General features: G+C 45.0%; 1 long non-coding RNA gene across 2 annotated transcripts in view; it reads left to right on the top strand.

Moving 5' to 3' along the window:
• The window catches only part of LOC144688584 (uncharacterized), a 256591-nt gene extending 229386 nt beyond the window's left edge, over positions 1 to 27205 (top strand). The window contains exons 1-3 of one of the 2 annotated variants that reach the window (XR_013578441.1): positions 24253 to 24594; positions 26707 to 26777; positions 26908 to 27205. This is a non-coding gene — a long non-coding RNA (uncharacterized LOC144688584). Of the gene's footprint in view, positions 1 to 24252; positions 24595 to 26706; positions 26778 to 26907 lie in introns of those variants that run through there. The other variant, XR_013578442.1, reaches the window with a different exon arrangement.
• Positions 27206 to 27755: the final 550 nt, after the last annotated feature.

Genomic DNA, 27755 nt, shown 5'->3' with positions numbered 1-27755 from the left:
CCCCAAAAACCAAGAAAAGTGCAGCCCTTTGATTCAGTGATGCATTCCTGGGACGCCTTCTGGATGCCGTGGAGGCCCACCACATTGTCCCCTACCCCAGCTCTGGCTGCAGGAGGACTATCAGTCTTACCACTCTGGCTAGAAAGGTGGCGGCAGAGGTGGTCAGTGTCAATGCTGCACACAAGAGGTCGGCCATCCAATGCATAAAGCAGATGAATGATCTCATCTATGCTGCCAGGGTAAGGCAACCATATTATCCCTCTAAACTCACACACTCACAAACCCATCACATGTTCACTGGCATCTCACTCACTGCCAGCTTAAGGGACTTCACCACTAACTCTCTCCCACACACCATCACATCTCCATCTGGCCTCATCTGCTCTGGAGACTGCCTCCTCAGCTCTCCCCATCTTGAGGCCACTTGCACAGATTAACATGTGCCCCCACACACACCCTGGGATACCCCCTTCCCCAGTACAACCCTCACCCTACAGCCTCTTCCTTTGCCTGAGGCCACTTCTCCCCCTTCCCCAAGCAGGCAAGAGCCCTAGCCCTTACAGTTGGTCTGGTAGGGAAAGACCTGCCCGGGAGCCCCCCTAAAAGTAATGTGGTGCTGTCTGTGAAGCCTGGTGCTGGTGACTGCGAGTGCTGCCTGAAGCAAGGTAGGCAAACAAACCTTAAAGTCCTGAACGAAGTGCAGCCCGCCAGGTGCACGTCGCTTATGTTCAGTTGTGAAACACGCCAATGTGCCCGGATGATCCATTGTGGGGGGGAATGATTCCGGCAAGCAGGGCTTATAATGAGGTGTTAAAGTATTGAAATTAGGTTCCTGACATGTGGCAGCGTGAAGCACGTCCTGCAATTGACAGATGGAGCGGACGATCAGAAACTAGTTTCACAACAGCGTGTAACCAATCTTTGGCCTTCTCACCATATTGTCCTCTGCCCCCAGCCTGTCATGACGCCTGATGCCAATGGGGCCAGAAAATTCAGGTCTCAATGCCCTGCACCTGTATTCCATGACACTCCCTCACTCACAGCGCTTGCTGTGTGACTGCAAATTCCTGTCCAAAATCAACTGACCTTTTGTCAGGATTTTCCATCCTGCCTGCAACAATTCCTGCGGCCGGCGGGATCAGAAAATTCCACCCTTAAATCTTCACAGGGGCACCCTCGTCCACAAACCCCCATCCCCTCCTAAATTCACAATGGTGTAGAGCTCCCCCTCGGTCCCCCTGCCGTGCCAGGTGATACTCTTACTGCTCAGCCCGGCTGCAGCTCTGGCGTGGCTGCTTCACTTCTGCATGTTGAGTTGCAGACAGAACATCCTGATCTCCCACAAAACCAGAATTCCTGTTTGCAGTTTATCATCAGGCACAAACAGCAGCTGGAACTATCGATGGGAAAAGTTGGAGAAAGCAGGGCAGCAACAACTCCTGGCCAGATCCTTTGGGGCAGCAAATCAGCTGCTACAGATTGAGCTCATGGTACAGCCACTGTTCTGGGGATAAAAAGTGTACATAATTACATAAGTCAGCTCTGTTAGCACCAGACAGCAGTAAATTAAACACAAATACTGCAGAGGCAGGATTTTAGGTCCTGCGGGCGGGAGTGCGCCTGACCCGACCCGTAAAACAGCACGCGATGATGTCGGGCAAGCGTCCCGATGTCATCACCCACTCGTGCGATATTTTGGTTGGCGGCGACGCGCAAGAGTTGGCAGCGTGCCCACCATCAATTAAGAGGCCTATTAAGGCCCTTAATCAAAGAATTGAAAGCAATTTTTCGCTGCCCATCCAACCTTGTGCTTGGCGGGCGTGCGAATTGGCCAGGCGGCCTTTGGGTTTGTTATGAAAACTCATCCACGGGCCGGATGAGGTTTCCAACAGTATTTTTAAAAAAAACTTTTAGACATAATTTTTATTATGTTTCTGCAATTGTTACTGAGTTCTATGTCGGGACATGTTTTTAACATTTTAAAAATCTTTCTTTATGATTGTGCAATTCTTCAGCTCCTTGAGGCAGCTCCCTGCCTTCAGGGAGCTTTCAGTGTGCGCTCGCTCCCCCGTGCATGCGCATACTCTTGCGCTCACACTACTCCCGCCCCCACCCTGGCAACGCTGAGCTCTGATCGGGGCCCAAGCGCGGACGGCAGGCCATTTTGTGGCCGCTCCAGACCCCGCCTGTCGTGCCCGCCCGACAACCAAAAAATCCTGCCAATGGTGTTTCGGGATTCTTTCCACCCTGAGTCTCATAAATTCTTAAAAATATATCTTAATATTTATAGGATGTCCTATTCCTCTTTTCTTTTAGATACAGGAATTTTGATTTTTCAGTGATTTTTCTTAGAGCCACGAGCTTTGATAGGAATCTGAGGGCACTAGACGATCTTGGGTACCTCAGCCAATTGGGCATTTTCACATTTGAGTCGAAATAGCTAGTATCAGTGTACCTTTCAATATGGGGCGAATCATAGCTACATCCAACCCTTACCAGACAGGGACAGTTTCCAGCACAGAAAGGAAGGCTGCTTTTACAGTGGATGAAGTGTCATGCTAATTCTGTGATTCCCAGCCTGTGGTTGTGGGGCAAAGCTACTGTTCAGGAGCTGGTGGACTAAGCACTGTAAATGAAAATATTTTTCTTTGTGTTCTTGTTAAGATTGATGTTAAAGTTCTTATACAATTAAGCCTTCCCATTTCAAAGTAACAAAACACATCCTAAAGACCAATGAAATCAAATCTGTCTGCACCACATGATTTCTAAGCATTAAATGCACACTATGGCCTAGAAATTCTAGCACTCAAGAATGGGCACACAGGGAATGTAAGGGACAATTCCTGCACTTGCGTGGCCTCATTACCATTGGACTGGCAAACTGAAAACACCTACTGCTTGTCCCAAGGCAGCTTGACAGAGAAGAGGACTTGAAGATCAGGCCTCTGTATCGCTATATCAGGTAAGATATTGAAGAAGACTTGGAGAGAGGGCCAAGCAGGAGAAGAGCATCAGTGGAGATGGGGGAGAAAGGAAATGATGGAGATGGGAATAGCAAAGTTAATGATGAGAAGAGGGCAAATGGTATTGTTTAGTGAGATAGGCAATAGTGGTGTTTGGGGGGAGTTAATGGTGCTGATTGAGGAGTGTGGTGGCAGTGATTGTTGGTGGGGTGGGTGGGTAAACAACAGGGTGGGAGAGGAAGCAATGGCTGACATGGCTTTAATGTGGAGCCAAAAGGTCCATGCCGGCTCCTCACAGCTCCAAATTCAGATAAATACATTTTAAAATCTTACTTTTTTGGTGGCAGCCTGCTGTGGTCCCTTTAAGGAGCATCTGTTAGGCTGCTTACAGATCTTGTTTTCCTGAATGAAGCTAGCGCAGGCACTTCAGGGAAACTCATTATTGCAGAGCGATAATTGAAGGGTCTAATATATATTTGAGGCATGTGCCCTATTTTTTAGCCTGTCCCAATATGGTGCACTGCTGGCTCCTAATGAGAGTACACTTCCTTACTGCCATATTGGAGGCTTAAAGCACCCTCGGCACCCAAAAAAACAGGTGTATGATCAGGCTTATATTTCTTGCTGTTTACGTAGTATTTATCACAATAATAGGTCCATGCTGCTGCAAAAAATGTTAAATTGGGCCCAATTATGTCTTCAGATGTAAGCCAAGCAATGCACTCTGTTCCAAAGCAGCCAATATAAATCTGGTTCAAAACCTTTGCAATAAACTGTGTTGGTGTAGGCTGATGAGTTATAGCTGCCTTTCCATGACTATTTGGAAAACTTTAGCTTAACATGCTCAGTGAAAGCCAAGAATAAACACTGGGAAGGCACTTGGCTGGAGTTAAATCATGTTTGATTTAATCTCTTAATCTTGAGATGGAAACTCTCCATTTAAAGTGAAAAGGAGATTGAAAACAGCTTGCAGTTGAGGCCCATAATGTCAGGTTTTGAACTATCTCTATTGCAGTGCACTGTAGGACTGGAAGTAATGCTTACTGAATCACATAATGGTCAAATGGGAATCAGTTCCCACAAAGAGAAACCTGACCTGCACAGTAAAGTGCAATAATTAAATGTTTTATAATTTGTCTGTCCTGACTCTTATTTGTTATAGTTATAGCCTTTTCCTTTAACTGGCAATTTCTTGTTGTGTTAGTACATTTCTGTTGTTAACTTGATTCAGACATGATGAGTTGAATTTTTTGGGCCCAGTTGGGTGCAGACACAGAATTTCACACCGCCTGCCAGCATGCCAATTTCCTGGCTCCATCCATCCTGGGCCATTTCCCCGGAGGCAGGATGTGGGGCGGGGGGCGGTGGTCAGCACAGCTACTTGCGCAAGTGGTAGGTAGCCAATTCAGTTTGTTAAAGGCCTTTGAAGGCCTTTTATCGGAAGCTGACTGGAATTTTCCAGACAGCATCTATAGAGAGAGAAACAGTTAAACGTTTCAGGTCGATGGCCTTTAACCAGATCTTGGAAAAGTTAGAGACGTAATAGCTTTCAGGCAAGTGAAAGTGGAAAGGGTGGAAATGAACTCTGCTGATGCTGCCTAACTTGCTTTTCAGCATTTTCTCTTTTTATTTGCAACAGCAATTAAGTTGATCTTAACCAGTGAATCTTTGTAACCAACCGATAAATCAACAGTAAAGGGAACAACAATTCATACAGCATGAGAAGAAAGTGCATTCTCATGCAGTATAAACTGTTGTTCCCTTTACTGTTGGTTTATCTTGTGTAGCAGTCCTGATGAGTTCAAAACGAAAAGCTTTAATAGGATGTCTCTTTTTTCAGCAATATTCAAAGTTCTGTACTACCAAATGACTAGAAGAATGATACTTGAGCAGACTAAAACATAGAATGGACATAAATGTATTTTTATCGATTTTTTTGTACTGATATATTAGTTGTCCCAATTTAATAATGGAGGCAGATATACATTTTCAAAATGAGATACAAAGCAGAATCCAACAGTTCATTTTTGATCGAAGAAATAAAACCTTGAATAGCAAACTAGAATGATTGTCTCTTAGACACTATGGCCGGGATTTTCCAGCCCTGTCGCGGGCGAGGCGGCGCCCCAGCCAGAATTCCATTGACTTGCGGCGGGACCGGAAGATCCCGGCGGCGGGCGGGGTGTGGAAAATCCCGCCGTATATATTCTAATTGTTGTGAATTTATTCGTGGAAGTTGCCATGGCTGCCAATTACATCTACATTGTTACCGATGAGGTCAGTCAGAACAAGAGAGCCCTTGGATTTGCTGCAGTTGCTGGATTCCCATTTGTGCAGGAGTCATAGATTGCACCCATGTGGCAGTCAAGGTGCCCTCAGATCCAACAGGAGTTTCATCAATCAAAAGATGGTCAGCTACCAATGGTCAACTGTTATGTGACCACTGGCATGTCTGTGTAAGATATCCTGGAAGCTATTAGGATGCCTTCATGATGCACTAGTCATATCTCCCACAAAGCGTCACACCTCCAGCCAAATTTGTGGATTGCTCACGGAGGCACATCCTTTAAGGATGTGGCTAAGGATACCAATGAGCAGCCTTATCACTGATGCACAGAAAAGTACAACTGAAGCCACATGAACACAAGAGTGGTCAGTAAATAAGCCACGTGGTTACTGAAGATGCAACTCAGGTGCCTGGACTGATCTGAGGGTGCCCTTCAGTATGCACCAGTGAAGGTGTCCAGATTAGTAGTGATCTGCTGTGTCTTGTGTAGCATCGCGCTGTAGAAAGGAATGAAGCTGTAGGAGAAGATCTTGACCACTCTGCAGCTTCAAAGGAAGACGAAGTGAAAGAGCAAGAGAAGGAGCATGATGAGCAGCCTGATGTTGCCAGGATCCCTGTAGATACTCATTAGCTACCAGTGACAGACTCATACAGGCACGGCTGAGATAACCTGAGGGTGTGAAGCCATCTGGCACAACAACACTAAACCCCTGCTGTGCACCACAACCCCCAACACCCCCAACACAAATCATTACCACAGTTAATAAGCCCTCAATCTCATTCACACCCTTTGTTTGTCCTCTACTCTGATCATATCATTTTTCTCAAGGCTGATGGTCATTTGGCAGGTGAGAGGTGACAATGGAAATGTGTGGAAAATGAAAACTTGAAGCAAAGTTTATGCTTCATTGAAGTTCTCAAAAGCATTAACACAGTGACATTGTTATAAACACCCAAGGGATTCCCCTTGTGGAATTAAAACATCTGCCTTTTCCGTTTCCTATTACTTCCTTGTGCTGCTATCATTGTGATTTCAGAAAAGCTAGAGGCAGGTTGCTTGTGCCCTGCTTTGATAGCAGAGATGCCCATGGTGGGCATCCTTTGGGTTTTAGGGCCTGTGAGGGTGCTGCCAACAACTGCCTCCAGGCAAGGCAGACACAGGCATTGGGCCAGGAGGCAGTATGCGGAGCCCTGGCTGGGGTTTGGGGAGCAAGATGAGCATGTCTTGAGCAGAGTTCCCACTTCCATGACCACTTCCACTCATGGCCCACCTACAATTCCCTGCGAGCCAAGAACTGGTGAGAACTTGGCTACACTTCAGGGAGGTACTGAATGGCCAAGCTAAGGCTTTCTTCCATCTTGTTTAAAGTGACAGACTGAGTGTACTTGAGGGTACATGATGAGGGTACTGGGTTGTCCATTGCTCCATGTATGTGGCCACTCTTTCCAAGGGGGTCAAAGGTCTGAGACATCATGGCACTCATGCGAGAGGCAGGCTCCTCCATTCTCTCTACAAGGATGTGCAGAGCCTCTAGAAATGCTGATAGAACCTCATACATTTCCTGCTTCTGTGCCAGAACTATTTTCTTCATGGACAACACCCAAGGCTCAATCCAACAGATTAGAGTGCCCTGCAGACAGGGACCCTCCACAGCTGTCTGTGCCTCCAGCTCCTTATTCTGCTCACTTGTTTTGTGTGTCTCACCTTGTGGCATCCTAGCTATCTCCAATGGAGGTCCCACTGAGATGTGTGTTTCTGAGCTGGAGGAGGTTATGCTCTGAGTCATGTGGTGGTGCTTCCTGAGTGCATAACCTCTCCTAAAGACTTCCTGGCCTCTTCAGTTCTTCTGTCACACTTGAAGAACTCTGGGGTGTGAAAGACATGAATTAGAAATGACAAGTGGAAAAGGTTCAAATGCAGCTTTGTGCAGATGCTTATAGTTCAGTTAGTGGTGACAGCAAATTCACATTAATGACTGTTATGTGCCAAGTGGTAGTATGATATTGAATTCTGTCACCAGGTATCTGGGAGACCCTCATCTCTCAATTGCCAGTAACCATGCCTCCCTTGGAGTTCTGTGCTCTCTTCTGCAAGGAGAGAAAGTAGAGAGTTATAGGCAGGATCCTCCAGTGGACAACGTCACCCCACATCATTTCCATTTTCAGGCCGGTGGGGGTGCAGCTGAGTCAGCTGCGTGCCCGCCGACCTGTCAATGGCCTATTGAGGCCATTGAAAAACTAATTAAGATCATTAATGGACATGCCCGTCCAACCTTAAGGTTGGCGGGCAGGCCGGGAGCCCTGGTAGGCTTCAGAAGAAGCATGAAACCTCATTCACGGGCGGGATGAGGTTTCATGAGGGTATTTAAATTTTTATCAAATCTTTCAATAAAGGTTATGGACATGTCCCAACTCATGTGACAGTGTCACATGAGGGGACATGTCAGGGAAATTTTTTTTATCATTTGTATTAAAAATTTTAATTCCGAGCCGATCTCCCTGAGGCAGCACTTAGCCTCAGGGAGATCTGTGCACTCTTTCACGCGCATGTGCGAAAGAGTGCACTCCCAGCTGAGGGAATCCCCCCCTGCCTGCACAGGGAGCTTCCGAGCGGACGTCACGCTGGGCGGGCCTTAATTGGCCCGCCTACGTAAAATGGCAGCGTGCCCCCAGTTGGGGGCGCCGATCGGAGGTGCGCCTGCCCGCGCCCACTCCCGCACTTCCACCCCAACAGGGGGAAAATTTTTCCCTAAGAATGTGAGAAACGAATTGTGTGAAGGGGATGGGATGACAATATTTGTCCAGGTAACTCTGAGGGATGGCTGTGAGATGGAAATAGGATGAGGGTGTCAGTGTTGGTTATTCCGATGGAGATTTGAGGAGGTGTAGGAATGAGTTATGTTGATTTGTGGGGAGTTGTTCAAGAGAGTGCTGGGAAGTCAGAGTGTGGAGGATGGCACTTGAATGTGGATCCTGCTCTCATGTGGTTATTGACCTTTTTGCACTGAATCCAGCACACTCCTGCTGTTGACTTCCTCAGCTATTTGGAGCTGTTATTTTTTGTTTGAGAGGCTAGCCTCTTCCTCCCACCTGCAGCGAACAATTTTTCTCTTTGGGCCTTCACAGCCTGCAGCCTCCAGAGATGCCTCATAGAACTCGGGTGCAGCTTTTTCATGCTGTGCTTCCAACATTATGCTTGCTATATCTCCACTGATAGATCTGCAATGGAGTCATTCTGATTCCTACTTGGTTCCCTTTAAATAGAGATCCTTCAACTTGATGGGTGTGGGTCTTCATTAGGCCCACACTCTCTGATTAAACAACAAACCCAGAATTGGTTGCTGATTTAAAAAGCTATGAATTTTCAGATTCCTAACCTGCTACTGGCTATCACACTGGGAGTGGGTCCAGAAGGTAAAAATTCTGCCCTTTATCTCTTTAAGTCATTTCTTACCCAATTCTAGAAACAAGAGCCCTAAAGAACATTTGGGTTACCAAGAACGAGTCACATTTTTCAATTTCAGTTTCAAGGTTCCTCAAACTTGGATATTCATGAATCTGAAACTAGAACTGAATTCCATTCTAAATATTGTAATCCAGTCTACAGTACAAGGGAATAATAGATACATCATTTATGCCTCATGGTTACAATCCATGGATTGGATTCCTGGTTTTCCTCACTAATATAGCGATAGAAGTATGGATATTTGCCAGGATTTGCAGTAGTATTAATGGCAAGGCTATGCAAAAGTGACAGCAACTTCTGGCATCCACACATGTGCAGTTAAATGTGGAAATCCAGAAGCTGCTATCAGATAGACACTGTTTGCCCACAGGGTATGTTGCTGCAGTCTTCATTGATGAAGTCATTAGCAATCATTGGTTGTGAACTTCAACTATTTACACACTATTCTCACTGTAAAAACTAAGGAAAATGTTAAGCTTTGTTCAAACTTGCATTCTTAATGGTGTACTAAGCTATGATTACTACTGCACAATTTCTCTGGCCCTGAAAAATGAAGCTTTAAAGTTTGAAATCTCATTCCCTCAGAAAAATGTTACAAAATTGCAGATTTTTGATAAAATGTATTATTTTTTAAAAAATCTTTCATTCTGATATTTGTATTTCTCCATTAATTCCATATATATGATCCAATCTTTATCTCACTTTCTGTACAATAATTAAAATGAGATTTATACTCCAGGCTTTTTAATCCTATTTGTAAGAATTATTCAATCTGATTGGCTGATTGGCATGCCTGCTACCTGCCCTATTGCTGGGAACCAAAGATCCCTTGTAGAAGGCACCAAATTGAAACTGACAGTGGAGAAGAGGAAATCTATGCTCTAGAGCCCATTAGTTCTTTGTGTGTTGCTTTTCTACGGTGAACAATGAACATTCTCCCTTTGTCACTGACTATAAGATCCAGGCCAATGTATTTTCCATCTCTACTGCACTATGAGAAGCTGGTTGCAACTCCAATACTATAATGACAAGAATAGCTGGAGGGCATGGACATACACACAACAGTAGAACATGGATAGGATACATTCTCAACCATTGAAGTGCCTCAAATCAGATACTTTTCACAACATTGTAGGGTTTGTGTGCCCCATCCATAGTAGGTCAGTAGATATGAACTCTCTAGGCAATAGGGAAAGAAAAAATGCTTTTGTTGCATAGACTACGGAGCCAGCAAGTGGCTGATCACCAGAAGCCACGATATGTATGGTAGGACACAGAAGGAAGGATGGATGTATGATATGAATCTTTAAAGGGATAGATCTACTTAAAATGTAGATTTTAGAAACTGCAAGTGCTGATAATCAGTGATAAATAGAGACATTTATGGATATCTACAGCAGGCCCATCACGATCTGAAAATAGAAAATATAGGCTAATGTTTGAGTTAGGTACTCAGCTTAGAATTTAAAAATTAACGTGAAGAGAAGAGAAACAAGCATCAGATAAAGATTATGAGCACAAAATACACTAACTACTGGTACAAAGAAGTAGTTAATGGATCTAATTGCTTATGAAATGATTTTGAAAAACCTGGGAGCAGGGGAAAAACACATAAAACTACATAATGAGGCTTGATTGAGAGTTCAGAATCCAATAGAGACCCAGGGAAAAGATTGCTTGATTGACAGCTCTGGCTCTCTGATCTCTTCTGCCAATTGCACAGTATTTATTCACACAAGTTAAAGAGGCTTCAAGTGCTTGTAGTTTCAGCTATTGGTACTTTAAAGGGTCTGGATGATTGACATGTTTATTGGCCTATAGTAAAAAGGAGCTTTTTAAAGGAAGTGGAAAGTTATCAATGAATGATTGCTTTTTTAAACAAGTAATCATTGGAGCTTCTAACAAAGGAAATGTAATAATTATGGGGAACTTACTCTTCATATAACAGGGACAATCAGTTTGGCAATGTTTTCATGACACTTTCATGGAGCAAAATGTTGGGGAATTGACTAGGGATAAAGCTATCTTAGATCTAGCATTATGTAATGAAGCAGGTTTCATTTCATAGGAAAAGATACACTTAGAAATAATGATTATAATACCATTCAATTCCATGTTAAGTTTGAAAGTGACATATTCTAATCACAATCAAGAATCTTAAACTTAAATAAAGACAATTACATAGCCTTAAGTGGAGAACTGGCTAAGGTTACTTGGGTAAATAGACTTAAAGGTATGGAGGTAAATTAATAGTGGGAAGCACTTAAAGAAACAATTCAAAATGTTCCTAAAAAAAATTCCATTGACAAACAAAGACTCAGCAAGGAAGACACATCAATGGCTCATTCAGGAAGTTAAGGATAATATTAGATTAAAAGAAGAGGCTTACAATATTGCAAAAAAAAACAACCACAAGTCTAAGGATCGGGAGTATTTTAAAAATCAGCAAAGAGACACCCAAAAGGTGATAAAAAGGGAAAGAAACAGAATAAGAGTAAACTAGCCAGAAAGATAAAAAAAACAGATTGTAAGATCTCTTATAATTATATGAAAAAGAAGAAAGTAGTTAAAGTAAACAATGGTCTCTTAGAAGCAGAAACAGGAGAAATTATTATGGGGAATGAAGGAATGGCAGAGACATTGAACAAATATTTTGTGTCTGTCTTCACAGTAGAAGGAATAAGTTTCACAAAAAACGGTAATCTAGGGGCTAAAAAGGGTATGGAAATTAAGGAAACTAATATCAGCAGAGAAAAAGTATTGGGGAAACTTGAAGGACTAAAACCCAACAAATCCCTGGGATCTGATGGCCTGTACCCTAGGGGCAGAATTTTGCCCTTGGCGGGAGGGCTTGGCGGGGGCAGGCGGGGTCAGTCGGGAAGCCGACCACTGCCCTCGACTGGCACCGCATGGCGATTTCACTCTGGCGGGCCAATTAAGGCCTACCCAGCGTGAAATGTGAGCAGCAGCACTGAGCGCTGTCTATGTGGGGGGTGGGGCAGGAGGGTGAACGGGCCGAGCATGAACTTCACGCATGCACGCGAGTGAGCGCTGCATAATCTCCCTGATACACGGAGCTGTCTCAGGGAGATGAAGAGATATAACCAAAAATAATAAAGAAAAAAAATGTGATAAAATATATCCCCTCATGTGACTCTGTCACATGAGCAGCGACATGTTATTAATTCAATTGCAAAACTTTTATTTTTATTTGCTTTTGGAAACCTCCTCCCACCCACGGATGATGTTTCAAAAAAAATGCAAAGGCCGCTTGGCCTTTTCACCTGCCCGCCAACTGTTAGGTTGGACAGGCCGCGAAAAATTTACTTTAATTGATTAGTTAATGGCTTTAACAGGCCTTTTAATTGTCGGCAGCCGGGCTGCTGGTTCCGGCACGTGCCCGCCGACCGAACTGTCACGCAACTGCACGTTGATGCCGGCATGCTCGGCCGACGTCAACACGTGTCATTTCACGCTCAAGCGGGTTGGGCGTGCGCCTGCCCGCCGAGCGAAAATTTCTGCCCTAGGATTCTAAAAGGGACAGCTGCAGAGATAGTGGATGTGCTGACTATGATTTTCCAAAATTCCTTAGATTTGGGAACAGTCCCATCAGTTGGCAGTTGGCAAATGTTACCCTATTTTTAAAGAAAGGGTGGAGAGTGAAATCTGTGAACTACAGGCCCGTTAGCCTAATATCAGCTGTAAGGGAAATGCTGGAATCTATTATTAAGGAAGTCTTAAGAATGCACCTAGAAAAATATAGCATGATTAGAACAAGTCAACATGGTTTTACTAAAGGGAAACTGTGTTTGACAAATTTATTAGAGTTTTTTGAGGATGTAACTAACAGGGGAACCAGTAGATGTAGTATACCTGGATTTCCAAAAGGCATTCGATAAGGCGCCACACAAAAGGTTAGTAGGCAAGATAAGGGCTCACAGAATTGGCGGTAATATATTAGCATGAATAGAGGATTGGTGAATGAATAGAAAGCAGAGAGTGGCGTAAGCGGAGCTTTTTCAAGTTGTTAGGCAGTGAATAATGGAGTGCTGCAAGGATCAGTGCTGGGTGTTCAGCTATTTACAATCTATATTAATGACTTAGATGAAGAGACAGAGAATAATGTATCTAAGTTTGCTGATGATACCAAGCTCAGTGGAAAGGTAAGCTGTGGGGAGGTCACAGAGAGGCTGCAAAGAGATATAGACAGGTTAAATAAGTGGGCAGTAAGATGGCAGATGGAATATAATGTAGGGAAGTGTAAAACTATTCATTTTGGCCATAATAATAGAAAAGCAAAATATTTTTTAAAAGGTATGAAACTTGTAAGTGTTGGTGTTCAAAGAGACTTGGGCGTGCTCATACAAGAAACACTGAAAGTTAGCCTGCAAGTGCAGCAAGCAATTAGGAAGGCAAATTGCACGTTGGCCTATATTGCAAGGGGATTAGACTACAAGAATAAAGAAGTATTGCTACAATTGTACAGGGTTTGGGTGAGACCACATTTAGAATACTGTGTGCAGTTTTGGTCTCTCACATTTAAGAAAAGATATACTTATATTGGAGGCGGTACAGTGAAGGTTCACTAAGTTGGTCCCTGGGATGAGCCTCCCTGACTCCATGAAAACCCAGCCCTCTAAATTCAGCCAACTTCAGGGATTTTCAGATAAACTTGAATGGTTCAGACTTGAATCGGTTGCAATTTTTACTTTGAATCAGTAGACAAATCTATTATATGTCACTGCTAATTACTGCTGCTGCGATGCTTACTGTTCACATGCCTGTGATCAAAATTTAACAGGCTGCACAGCTTCATTACTGCCTCCTTAGTGGGTTCAGCAAAGACAGGTTTCCTTAGGGCTAAGAAAGAAAGTAAAAACTTGCATCCATATTGCACCTTTCACAAGCTCAGGATATCACAATGCTTAACAGCTAATGAAGTCCAGTCACTGTGGTACTTTAGGAAACAGCAGCTAATTTGTACAGATTCCAGAAATAGAAATAAAATAATGCCCAGATAAGTGATGAGGTAAATATAGCCATAACACCAAGGAGAACTCCCATTGCTCCTCTTCAAGTAGTATCACAAAGTCTTTTACACCCACTGAAGAGGGCAAAATAGGGTTAACACTTAGCTGAAGGACAGCACCACTGACAGTACAGCATTTCCTCACATGTCAGCCTGCATATGTACTCAAGTTCCTGGAGTAGGACTTGAACCCACAAGCCTCTGTCTCAGGTACAAGAGTGCTCCACTGAACCGAGGCTGACAGGTTTGTCAGATGTGTCTGCGTACATGTGTGTGTGGGCATTCTGCCTCATTCCACTCTGGTGCAAACTAATCTACTTCACATCCTTCCTTTCATTCTCTTCTTTCACCTCTAATAAATTCACATTGAGAACCCAACATAATTTAATATCCATTTTAAGAATTTAGGGCAGGATTTTTCCCTCAGTGTGAAAATCAGCGTTTTTCCCACCAGCCGCAATGGTGGGTTTTCGCGCCGTATCTTTAGCTTCTCACCTGATTAAATATGTACACACAGAAACATGCCGGATCGCTGGCGGGCAGCCTCTGATTCGCCCACCCCATCGTGATCTCACCACTTCCTCACCCTGGGCACCATATTTAAAGTGCAGCCACACACAGCGTTCTCAATGTCTGCAGCTCAGGATTTCTCCATTGAAGACATGGCCCAATAAGCCAAGAAGATAGCAGCCCCCAAATTCAGTGAAGCCTCACTGGAATGCCTTTTGGATGCAGTCGAGGCCTGACATGATATCCTCTACCCCACTCTGGCTGCAGGAGGTCCAGCAAGCTCACCAATCCAGCTTAGGAGGTGGTGGCAATGGTGATCAGTGCCAACGCTGCACAGAAGAGGTCAGGTACCCTGTGCAGAAAAGGAATGAATAACCTCATCCATGCCGCCAGGGTAAATCAACCATCCCATCAGTCTCAACTCACCCACTCACAAGCCCATCACACATTCACTAGCATCTCACTCACTGCCAGCTCAAGGGATATCATCATTCACTCTCACACACATCCTCACATCTCCATCTGGGCTCATCTCCTCTGGAGATCATGTCCTCATCCTGTCCATAGCTCCCCTCACCACCCACATATTTCAGGCGTCCTTATCATCTGCCCTGTCATGTGTCTTGCTCATACTATCTCCATCTGTCTTTATGCAAGACAAGATTGCACAAAATCGCAGGGAGAGGTCCCAGACTGGGGGTGGAGTGCCTGAACTCAAGATCCTGGCTCAGTTCGGAAACCAAACCATTGAGCTGGCCAGAGAGGAGGTGGACCTTGCTTCTGGCAATGGTGAGGTCAGTGGCAAAAACCCACAGGAGGATCCTGCACCAGCTCATCCCTAAAACAGCCATACTATGAGTTGTCCTGTTTTAGAGTCACATGCCATACACTAATTATCTACTTTCCTTCAGAGGAACCTCAGCCAAGTGTTAGGTGGCCTCAGTCAGCCAGGCCCTTAGCCCAAGTCCTGACGACACTTCGGACGATGATCCTGAGGAGACCACAGTAGAAGATCCATCACAGTGCTCACCCACACCCTCCACCAGTGCAGAGACACACACCTTGGCAGGACCTAGTTCTAGAGCAGGCTCGGGGTCACAATCTGGTGAGCACAGCAGCAAAATCTGGTCCACAGTAGGCAAAGGCTGGGACATCAGAAGTCGCTGGCACTTGGAGGACTGCTGGAGGTCACAATTCTGCTGAGTCTGAGTCAGATGATGTGCCTCCAGACTTGGTCCTAAATCAGTTGGTGGAGCTGCAGCAACATGCGGGGGAACATCAGGAAGAGATGTCAGCTGTATTCCTCAGATTACAACAGACGATGGAGGAGTCCGTCCGCATTCAGTCTGAGGTAATAGAGCTGGCATGTCAACAAACAGAGGTCAACACTGGCAGGATGGTGGCTGCCAAGGAGACCTTGGTCCAGAACATCGTTCCTGCACTGGTGCAAGAGCTGCACTTCCTCATTGTAGCCATTGGGGGCGTCCATTTGTGGCCATGCCAGAGTGGGGCAGGGCACCTCGATCTCACTCCAGCTGTCCCTTCTCCTCAAATAATCAGCCATGGGCCCTCGGGCACCCAAAGAGAGGAGGACAAGCAGCTGGGCACCCCAGGCCATCCACCCAGTTGACTCCAGGGGTATCTAGCTGATCCCAATCCCCTCTTCCTGTGACCCCATCACCTCCAGCAGATCAAGCCGAGGAGGGTGCACTTTCCCCTGAGCAGGAGACCCTTAGCAAGCCAGGGCCCTCTAGGTCTCAGCCCTCCAGAGGACACCCACCAAAGTCATCACAGATAACAGGGCTTAGCATGCACCTCCACTGTGGATGTTGGGAATGCACCTAGACATAGTGGGAGGGTTAAGAAAGTTAGAAAAATTTAGGAGAACAATGGTGGCACAGGTGTGCAAAACATGTATAGAATGTTCATCAATGTAAATAGAATTGCACCCATTTCATCTTGTGTATTCCTCCTTTCTATGATGAGCTGTGTTTCTGTCAATCAGGTGTGATACCATGGTCCCTCCCCTCACTTAGTGCAGATGTCACTATCATGGGCCTCTCGTCTATGTAATGTGCTTCCATATCACCACACTGCTGCCCCTTTTTCAGATCATTCTCAACATCAGTGATACCTCAGCCTTAATGTTAAGTGTGCTTCTGGAAGGAACCTCGTTCACATGCTTTGCAGGGTCATGTCATGTTTATTCTTGGCTGTGTAAGATTGAGGCAGAGGCGTTCTCCTATCCCATCTGCATTCTTGAAAGGTGAAGGCATAGTGTACAATGAGAGATGTGTTGATGCATGGAGAAGGGTCATATACCATACAACTCCATGTGCTCTCTGTCATCCAGCAGGATTTTCATGTGATGAGCCCATATACTCAGAGCTCGTGTGCACTGCTGTCTGTTAACCGCACTTCCAACTTTCTGAGTGTACGTCTGCTGAACTCACCAATTAGTTCACCTCAGGCTGCCGAAGCTCTCCCCCTCTCAGCCACGTTATTGCCCTGACACTCGATCCTATAGCCTTGAGCATTTCCAAACCTATAATTGTCTGCATTGCGGTCACAAGGCACTTGTCACAATGTTGGGATGCAGCGTTGTGCATCCCATCACCTAAACACTCGCTGAAACATGTGAAACCAATTTCAAAAGGTAATTTTTGGTGGTCAACAGAGTCTTTGAGCTTGCTCTGGAAGTGCACATTGTAGCTTTAAACAATGTTGAAGGGGAACAATGGGATAGGACCGATGATGTACTGAGGCTGAAGTGTGCTCTTCATTAGCAACAACTCATTACTTTGAGGGCCTCATGGTATCTGAGCATTTTGAGGCTGCATCTTCCGGTTGGCAATCGGGGGGCAGGGCCCACTTGCCAACGCGAAAAATGATGCGAGGTGACATCGGGCATGCGTCCCAATATCACCCTGCGTCATTTAGATTTTCAGTTCGCTGGGCGCGCAGCCGAGTTGGCTGCGCGCCCACTGAACTGTCAACGGCCACTTAAGGCCTTTGAAAAACTAATTAAGCCAATTAATGGACCTGCCCATCCAACCTTAAGGTTGGCGGGCAGGCCGGGAGCCCCGGCGGGCTTCTGAAAAAACATGAAACCTCATCCACTGGCAGGATGAGGTTTCAAGAGGGATTTAAAAATTTCAGAACATTTTATAATAAAAGTTATGGACGTGTCCCAACTCATGTGACAGTGTCACATGAGGGGACATGTCAGTAAAATTATTTCTATTCTTTAAACTGCTTTTCACATTTGAGTCAATCTCCCTGAGGCAGCACTTTGCCTCAAGGAGATCTGTGCGCTCTTTAGTGCGCATGTGAGATAGAGCACACTCCTGGCTCAGGGAATTCCCCCCTCCACCCCTCCACCCGCACAGGGACTGCACAGCACTCCCAAGCAGACGTCACCCTGGCGGGTCTTAATTGGCCCGCCCACGTAAAATGGCGGCGCGCCCCCAACTGGGGGCGCCAATCAGAAACCCGCCCGTGCCTGCTCCCGCTTCCGCACATCTCCCCGATGGGAGGAAAATGTTGCCATTTCAGTTTGCAAGGGCCAGAGCTGGCCTTGAGGTCACATTGTGTGTATTACAGAGGAGGCATTTTAACGTAAACGGTTGAACATCATCATTCTCAGGTGGTCCACATGCATAGTAAGGTGAAGGTAAAAGCAGGCCCGCATCCCTAACTGAGAGTGCCGGATGTTAATGTGATAGAGAAGAAGGTGACACAGAGGAACGAGTTATCTCTGATTAGATGCACATCTGTGGAGCGCCCTCGGCTGCTTTGGCCCAAGTGTTCCTATCAGTTTCACCATCGAGGATACACAGAATGTGTTGTTCTGTTGCTGGAGAGGGACCTCCTTTAGGAGCTTTTTCACATTGAAGGCATACAGCTCCGAGCCCACTGAGAATAGTGGAACAGCTCCTGGCCCTTACAAGCTGCCATTGCAAATGGGATGCTGGAGATAGGCTTGAGGAGGCAGCACCTTCTGACGTCTGATTCCAGGACTCCCTCCTCCGTTTAGCACCTCATCTCAGCAAGGACACATGTTGCTGATGGTTCATCATCCTTCAAAGGATCAGTACAATGTAGGCCTGATGTGTAGGTATTCACTCTCAGATTGAAGTGTATGCTTGAAATGAGAGGAATAGCAACGCTGGTGTTAATGTTAGCTCATGATGAAGGGCACTTGTCTCAGAGGGTGTAACACTGACTGTAACTCGTCACCCTCCTCGTGGAATCTGGTGATAATGAGGGCCTCATGCACCTGCCTGCCTTGTCTGGCCCATGCTATGGCCCCTTACCCTGCAGTCTCGGCTTCCTCAACCTCAATGCCCTCGGCCCTTTCGATGTCCTCCTCATCGGAGGAGATGTGCAGCTCCTCCATGTCAGCATCTGGTAAGTCCTCGCCCCTTTGCAGTGCCAGGTTGTGTAGTGCACAGCAAGCCACGATGATCCATGAGACCCTCTGGGGAGTTTACAGGAATGCTCTGCCAGATCTGTCCAGGCATTGGAATCACATCTTTAAGATGCCTATGGTCTACCCTACCAATGCTCGGGTCACAGCATGCGTATCGTTATACCTTCACTGTGCAGGATTTTGTGGTCACCGCACGGGCGTCATCAGCCATGTCCTTTGTGGGTACCCTTTGTCACCGAGGAGCCAACCCTATGTTGTCCCCCGAAGATGTCTGGGATCAGTGACCTACTCAAGTAGAGTCATGGGGTCTTCCTAGTTGTCTGGCGCAAACCTGCATGATCAGTTACTTATGGTCGGAGACCAGCAGTGCACTGAGTGAGTGGTAGGCTTTCCTGTTTATGTGTTGGCGTGCCTGTTGCCAGGGAGCATTTATAGCCACATGAGTGCAGTCAATGGCACCCTGCACCTATGGGAATCTGGAAATCGATGCAAAGCCCAGTGCTCTGATGTCCTAGCTTGCTTGACCTCTGTTGAAGCTGATGTAATTGTGGGCCTTGGCAAAAAAGGTGTTTGTCACCTCATTAAACATTTGTGCGTGGACACTTGAGAGATCCTGCAGAAGGAGCCCTGGAAGGAGCCCCTGGTGTAGAAGTTCAGTGCTACCATTACTTTTACAGACACTGGCGATGGGTACCCTCCCAACCCGCATGACTCCAATTCCTGGAGAATGTGGCAAATTTGAGTCACCAGGTCCCTGGCCATGCGGAGGCGTCAGTGACACTGTCTCTCACTCATCTGCAGATGAGCCTGGCGTCTTCCTGATGGTCTCCTCTCCGCAGCATCAATAAGAAACAGGCATGAGTCAGCATCAGCCTGCAAAGGTCTTATTTCTGTTCAGGACTAGTCAGTGAATGTGGGTTCAAGGGCTTTGTTCCAGTGTCGGAAACTAATTCCCCCAAAAACCTAGTTCAGCATAGGGTTCATTTCAAGGTGCGCCTTCCACAACGACCTCCCCCCCACTACCCCCCCACCCCCAGCCGCCCAACTTTACATGACTGACTGCTATGACATTGCTTTGGCCAGACACTTGGATGTGCTGCTTTCAGCTCAAGTGCTTGGACCCTCATTCACTGCACTCTAATACAACGCTCTTTGAAATACACTTGAGGGAAAATGTGTAGTCAGAAACTGAGATTAATTGAGTGGGTTCTGAGGCTTCTCTTCTGTGAAGCTGCCAGCACCACGATTATAACACGCATCTGAAGCTTATCCAGTTGCCCAGTTGCTCTGAGTTTATCATAACTCTGGGAATCTCCACGCTGTGAATAGGGGGTTAATGCAAGGAGATTGATTAGTGACACTCTGCAGGATTAGTCTTGCATGAAAGCATATCATTGCTTTACTTTCCCGATTCCCTGCATTGTCATTGAAAGGCTCCCAACATGTCTCAGCTATGCACCTCTCCTCATTTGGGAATGCACACTTCAGTTGGGTGCCCCTTTAATCATGCTACCCCACCCCACCACCCAATGCATGCACCTGCCCTTCAACTGGCACTCAGAGCCCTCACCAGCAGAGTATCTCCTCATTTTAATTGTGTACTGCACCATTGCTGCAGATTGGAAGATGGTGGTGCCGAGCTCTCACTGCCAGACCACCTTGGACCCTCCCTGTGTGAGTGTGGAAATTCCTCCCATCATCCTGGAGAAGCTTAATGTTCAGATTGAACATTAGATGAATATTTACACCAGAAGATGTAAGGCGGCTAAAGGAGGATTTGGACAGATTTAGTGAGTGAACAAGAACATGGCAGATGGAATATAATGTGGAAAAATGTGAGGTCATCCACTTTGGTAGAAGGAACAGATGCGCAGAATATCTCCTGAATGATAAGGGATTAGAAAGTGTAGACGTACAAGGGACCTGGGTGTCCTTGTCCATAAGCCGATGAAGGCTAACATGCAGATGCAGCAGGTAATTAGGAAGGCTAATGAAATATTAGCCTTTATCACAAGAGGATTTGAGTACAGGAGTAGTGAAGTCTTGCTTCAATTGTATAGAAGCTTGGTTAGACCGCGCCTGGAGTACTATGTGCAGTTTTGGTTCCCTTACCTCAGAAAAGATATTATTGCCATAGAGGTAGTGTAACAAAGGTTCACCAGACTTGTTCCAGAGATGGCAGGACTGTCTTATGAAGAGAGTTTGGGGAAACTGGGCCTGTATTCTCTGGAGTTTCAAAGAATGAGAGGTGATCTCATTGAATAGACAGGGTAGATGTAGGTAAGATGTTTCCCATGGTTGGAGAGTCCAGAACCAGGGGACATGATTTCAAAATAAGGGGGAAGCCACTTTGGCCGAGATGAGGAGAAATTTCTTTACTCAGAGAGTTGTGAACCTTTGGAACTCTGTATACCAGAGGGCCATGGCACCTCAGTCATTGAATATGTTTAAGGTAGAGATTGATAGATTTCTGATTAACAGTAAAGTAAAGGCTTATGGGGATAGTGTGGATAAAAGGCATTGAAATGTTCGATCAACCATGATCGTATTGAATTGCGGAGCAGGTTTGATGGGCTGAATGGCCTTCTGTTCCTATGTTGCTGTTTTCCTCCCTCCAAGAACATCTCAATCCTCCCCCTGTATTCCTTGATCCCATCATGATTGTGGTGGATAGCCCTTTGTTATCACCTGAACATGGTGAGGTAGATGTGCCTATGCCCCATGTGGACCTCACCCCACCCCATCTTGAGGACACTTGCACAGCCTGACATAGAGCCACGCCACCCCCTTCCAACACCCTCAAATGCTCCCACAATACCTTTTCCCCATCCAAAGGCTGCAGATACCTCCCCTGACTGAGCATGATGCCAGAAACCCCCTGGACAAACGCACCTGATGTTGCAACAGTGCCCTGCGCACAACACCCTGGACATGACTGAGATTGGACTGACATGTCCTTCCCCTGTCTGGACTGGGACAAGGACAGTCTTTGCAAGCTCAACATTGAAGCGATTCTTCAATCAACGATCTCCAATTCTGGCCCAAAGCCACTTATGTTAATCTGCAACCGACACTCTCCCCGCCCTGGTGCTGATGATGCTTCCCCACCGCACTCCTCTCCGCACCCTCAGTCATGTGTCTGAGCACAACCTTCCCCACTTTTACCCCCCAGTGGATCTCCTGCGCTGCAACCCCTTCCCATGCCTCAGGTCAGTTTACCACCTTCCCCAGTGGAGGTCTTGCCCTTCAGCATATTAAAAGCCACCCCTGCCTTACCACTGGTCTGGCAGGTAAAGACTTGCCTCTGACACCCAGCAATGCTGCCTGCGAAGTCTGAGTTGCACCATGCAAGGTAAACGGGTGAACCTCGAAGTCATGAGCGAAGTGCAGGTCACCAGGTGATATCGCTTATATACCGATGTGAAACATGTCAATCTAATTGGATACCAATGTGCTCTACTGATCCAGCATGGGGGGATGATTTTGGCGACCAGCCCTTACAGTGAGATACAAATGTATTAAAATGACATTCCCGATAAGCCGCAGTGGGAAATGTGACCCGCCATTAACAGCTAGAGCAGGCGATCCCAGACTGCTTTTATGACAGCAGGAAACTAATCTTTCCGATCTTGCAATATTTTCCTCTCCTGCCCGCCAGGACGCCCGCCAAGGGCAGGGCTGGAAAATTCCACCCTTAGATTGTAGAAATGAAAAACTGCAAATGAAAAAAATACAGTTTAAGAACTCAGCTCCTGAACAACCCAGAACATGTCTGGGCCTCCAATGTTCAGAATATAAGAGGGTAGTTCAGGCCATCTCAAAACAAAGTGGATAAGTATTCAAAAAAGAAAAATATAAAAGGATACAAGGAAAGGACAGGGAAATGGGATTTGGGTGGGCAGCTTTATTTGGAGAGGCGGCATTGGTAGAAGTGCAGGCACAGTGGGCCAAATGGCATCCTCTGCTGTAAATTCCATGATTCTGATAAGCCAGCTGGAAGATTTAATGATGCATTATTCAGGCGAGGATTCAACAATATTGCTCCTGCCTGATTTCTTGGCTCTCGCTTGCTTTCTTTATGCCAGTGCCAATCATCCTGTTAACTGGAAAACTCATCCTATAGTTTGCATTTAAGAAGCTAAGATTCCTAGCTTCACTAAACCCAGTGGAAAAATAGATATAAATAAAAAAATGACATTCTTATGTGATTGCTAATCCCAAACCAGACTTGTGACTGATATTTATGCTACATTCTGGAAGAAATTATTTTGAAGTTATTAACTTTAATATACTCTTTACTAGTGTTTAATTTTTTCTGAAGTTCGTGAAGACTGAAGCTTTGGCCGCTTAAAAATAAAAGCACCCACCAATAAATTTACAATCCTTTAAAAATTATAGCCAAGCTGAACTATATATCCACTTGATATATCATCCACCTTCAGCTAATATGAACTAAGCACATAGCGTCCAATTATAAAGGACACATTAGGCAGGTGGTGGGTGGAATGATTATCTGCCTGATGGCAGTAGCCAAAGGCCTGAGCCACTTTCACTATCAAGCCTTATTTGTATTTAATAGGCCAGCTGCCAGTAGCACAGAGGTTTTTTGCTTGGTTTTCAGAGTGTCCTGCAGTGGTTCCTTTAAGGTGTAACTCCATGTTTGGCACGTTTTGGCCATTGGTAAGCGAAATTTGCTTTGGGGTCCCTACAATAAGCATAAGAGCCCAATTTAAGTATTTAAATAACATTCCCATCTGTTTTGATTTGAAGTTTTGGCTACCGCTTTTGAAACACGCTCAAAAATCCTGTTAGGTGGGCCTCAGGCATCTTTAGTCTTATGCTGGTAATTTTCAGCATTACCAGGGCAGTGGGCAGATGAAAATTGCCCCCATAGAGCTTTCTATGGCTCACAAGCTGCTCAGTTATTTGACCTGGAGTCTTATCATATTCCCTGCCATGTGTAGCACAGTTCAGCATCTTACAGCCCAACTCTGCTGAGTATCATTCGTAAGCAGCACTCCCACGGTCACATCTGTTGTCTGTATCCTGAGTGTGTGCTTCAGACTTTCCTTCAATACAAATTTAATTTGGGGATTCAAGTGTATTTGTAAATGAAGCTTCAGCTGAGCCTTTGGGCCATTTTGATATATTGATGACAGTATTTTGCCCCTTTCTCTCTCTCTCTATATATATATGTATATATACATACACGTATATATAAATGTTCTAGAAAAATTGAATTAGAGTTTTTGTTTTGCATTTTATTGATTTTACTAAACAATAATATATCCCAAGCCCGAAGAAGAGTCATTTTGGACTCAAAACCTTAACTCTGTTTCTCTCTCCACAGATGCTGCCAAACATGTTGAGTTTATCCAGCATTTTCTGTTTTTACTTGCACATGCTTCTATTGTCTCTGAGATAATGGGAAAAAGTACATCTTTCTCCATGTGGTATGATAGATGCACATGCACTTATTTGCCTGGTTAAAAAAATAATTGCACGAGCTCATGAATGAGGAGCTACCACTTGGGAATGACACTGCAGAGCTGCCAGTGCCTGTGAATCTTTAGCATGAGTCACTGCCTTCAGAAGGAGAGGGGAGAAAATACAGGGGAAAAAAAACAGAGCTACAGCATAGTCTGAAAACCATACATCAGACCGACATCTGTGGAGATATAATCGAAACAAAATGTGAACCAGAAATGTTCTAAGATGCCAGTAACATCCTTTTGAAAACTGGAAATGCTCAAGATAAACTACAGATCCTGCACAAATTACATGAAGTTCAATTTTTCACTGTTTATTTTAAACAGTGGACACTTTTAGATAAGCTAAGCCTTTGGTGGCAGACAAGATCGTGGGATTTCTCCACAGGATGATGCCAGATTGGTTTTCTTTAAGGGAGTATGTCTGTCCTTTTTAAACTTAATTAATCGCAGTTGGCCTTATTTTCCTTCTATTTCTAATTAAATAATTTTCTAATTACTATTTCAGTTGAATACATGCATGAAAATTCGCAGGAGTTTTTTTTAAAGTCAGCTTTTTGCTTATTAAAACCTTGTTAAAGGCTAATCATGAAGAACCGGTGCAGGATTTTTAGTTGTTGGGGAACAAGGCAATTGTATGGTAAATTTTGAACTCCTAAATTAGATCTGATGTAAGTGAGCATGGCAAAGGAGCAGAGAGTGAAGCAAGCAATTTCTCCAGTCTTATCTACTCGCTTAATTTAAGCATCTTTTTTTCTCTGTATAGTAACCCTATTTATTACAGGGACTCAGCATCACCACCCCGCCTCAAAATGATGCAGGAGACAAAGTATGCAGCATTTGATTTGTATCACAGGCACAGCTTCTTCGCTAAATGTATACAGTTGTTTCCCTGCTTCAGGTGCAAATTAATCTTAAAATAAGAATTGCAGTTAAAACAGAAAAGAGGTGACTGGATCATTTATTTTTTGGATCGATATATGTGCCCTGACATTAAACAGGTGACCAAAAAAATGTAGTCCATTGTGGGGAAATGGACATTTTTAAATTTTCATTGCTTAAGTATTACACACTGAACAGTTGGACAAATTAGCTTTTTAGTTAAATGCCTCATTAGGTATGTATGGTGCATTAGAGGATTATTATTACAGATGTATTGTTGATTGGCTGTTTTTTCCTTTAACCTGCTTAAACACTTTGTCATCCTCCATTTTACTAACTTTTGTAAATGATAAGTAGGGCTATTAATCCTCTTGTTCAACATAAAAACAATATCTCTATGTCAGCACATTAGCCTCATGAATCACCTTGCATATGCAATGTTTTTATATTTGCTATCTATTATAACAAATCTAAAACTTTCCAATTATTTTCATTAACTTAAATTATACTGGGTCTTTGAAAAAATAGGTATATGCACTGAGCAGCAGACAACATTAAGAAGTGTATGTTGCAGGGTAAAATTTTAAAGCCCACGGCATGTATGAAAAGTGTTCATTTAAACTTTTATTTTCAGTCCCCACCTATTCTGAATACGATGCCTTTCTTTCTTTAGACTTTCCTTACAGTCCATAGAAATATATGTGCTACAACAGAATCTTAGATTAGACACGGAAAAGTTATTGGGGTCCCTGCTCCTATACAATAACCTCTAATGGAACTGTGCATGTGTGGGCAGTGAATGAGCAACATGATTTTGTTTAATTGTGATGTCCTGATGTCAGAGAGCCTGCTTGTATCAAGATATGTAGAGTGACTAGATACCTTTGGCTCACTCACAAAAGGTACATGGGATAACACAAAACTGACCCTCAGGACCAATCTGGTGGTTTGTAAGGCCTGTATCCTCAGCACCTTGCTGTCTGCCCGTGATTCATGCCAAGAGCTACCAAGAAGTTCAATAATTTCCAACCTCACTGCCTGTGGCGCATTATGGGTATGTTCTGGGAGGACAAAATCACAAATGTGGTAGTCCTCTCAAAGGCAGAGCACCCAAGCATGTTGGCACTAATCAAACAGAGGCGGCTTTGGTGGATTGGGCACGTCCACAGGACGGAAGACGATCATTTATCCAAGGACGTTCTGTGTGGTGAGGTAGCAGGTACCAGATGCCCAGTGAGGTGCCAAAGGCTCCGCTTCATGGATGCTTGCCAGCATGAGATGAAGGCCCTAAACACCAACTATTGCACCTGGGAGTCACTAGCTGGTGAAAGAGGGAAATGGCGATGACTTTTGTGACTAGCGCAGCTTGGCAATAGATGCCAATGCCGAAAACAACAACCCACAACGTCACTTGGCAGGTTCATGGGTGGTGCTTGTGGCACAACTTGCCTCTCAAGGATTGGCCTTCACAGCCATCAGGAAAGGTGTGGCCTATTGAAGACTCCTCCGCAACACCAGCCCCATCACCCCCCAACAACCCCCCCACACCACCCCCCAACCACCCCCCCACACCACCCCCCAACCACCCCCTCCCCCCACCACCACTACTTAAATGGATTGTTTACTGCATGTTTATCATCTCTCATAGATAGAAGGATGCCAACAAATGGTAACTGGAAGCAATGGAACTTTATCTCATTAGGCAAATATTACCTATAGGTGAGGAGTGGAGAAGGGGAAGGGAAAACTTGGAGACAATAGGTTTTCTTTTTACTGAGAAAAATAATTTACATCATAATATTTTCATGTGGAAATCTTTCAATCTCATTCATGTCGTTTTGATCTTTAGCTGGGATTTTCCAGCCCTGTCGAAAGTGGGACCAGCTGTGGGCAAGGCGGTGCCTCAGCCAGAAGCCCATTGACTTGCGATGGGACCAGAAGATCGCGGCAGCGGGTGGGTGCAGAAAATCCAGCCCAATCTATCATGCTTTTTGCAAACAAAGAAAAATTTCCCACTTTTCCATGCAGATGGCAATCCTTTAAATGTGCTGTAGTTATGTATCGCCATAAATGAAAACTGGCTGTTGTTATATTTACTTAATAAATTGTGATCTCATAGCAATGGAACACATTAGTTTAGATTCACAGAGATCTAAATCGCATTGATACTTGAATAAATATGCAGTCTCAATGTCACTGATTTCAAATTCTACTGCAGACTATCTGGAAAAATGGGTGTTGCTGTTTGTTTCGTAGTGCCGAAGTCATTGGGATATGGCTAGACCTGCTCATGAAAGAAATATGACAGCAAATTCTAGAAAAATATGAATAATTCAATTTTAAATATAGGGTGGAATGGTCCCAGAAATCAGCAAAGTCCAATATTGGGTGGGGCATGTGACTCATCAATGGCAATGGAGGCTTCTCCTGCCATATTGTGCACCGCGTTGTTTAAAAAATTGAGAGGCACGGGTTTAACGTCAGGTCACTGGCGGGGTGGCCTCTGATTCCCCTGCCTTGCCGTGACCTCAAGCCTTCAGTAAACTGGGCACCATATTTAAAGGCCGCCCCTGCACAGATCTAGCACTCTTCAAGAGATAGGAAGCTGCTAGGAACTGATTTCTGCCAAAGGGAGAAAACATGTTGCCCCCTAATTTAGCGACGCCTCCCCCAAGTGCCTACTGGATTCAGTGGAGG

Source organism: Cetorhinus maximus, chromosome 13 (genome assembly GCF_964194155.1).
Source record: "Cetorhinus maximus chromosome 13, sCetMax3.hap1.1, whole genome shotgun sequence".
Taxonomy (NCBI): domain Eukaryota; kingdom Metazoa; phylum Chordata; class Chondrichthyes; order Lamniformes; family Cetorhinidae; genus Cetorhinus; species Cetorhinus maximus.
This window is presented reverse-complemented; position numbering and strand designations above follow the sequence as displayed.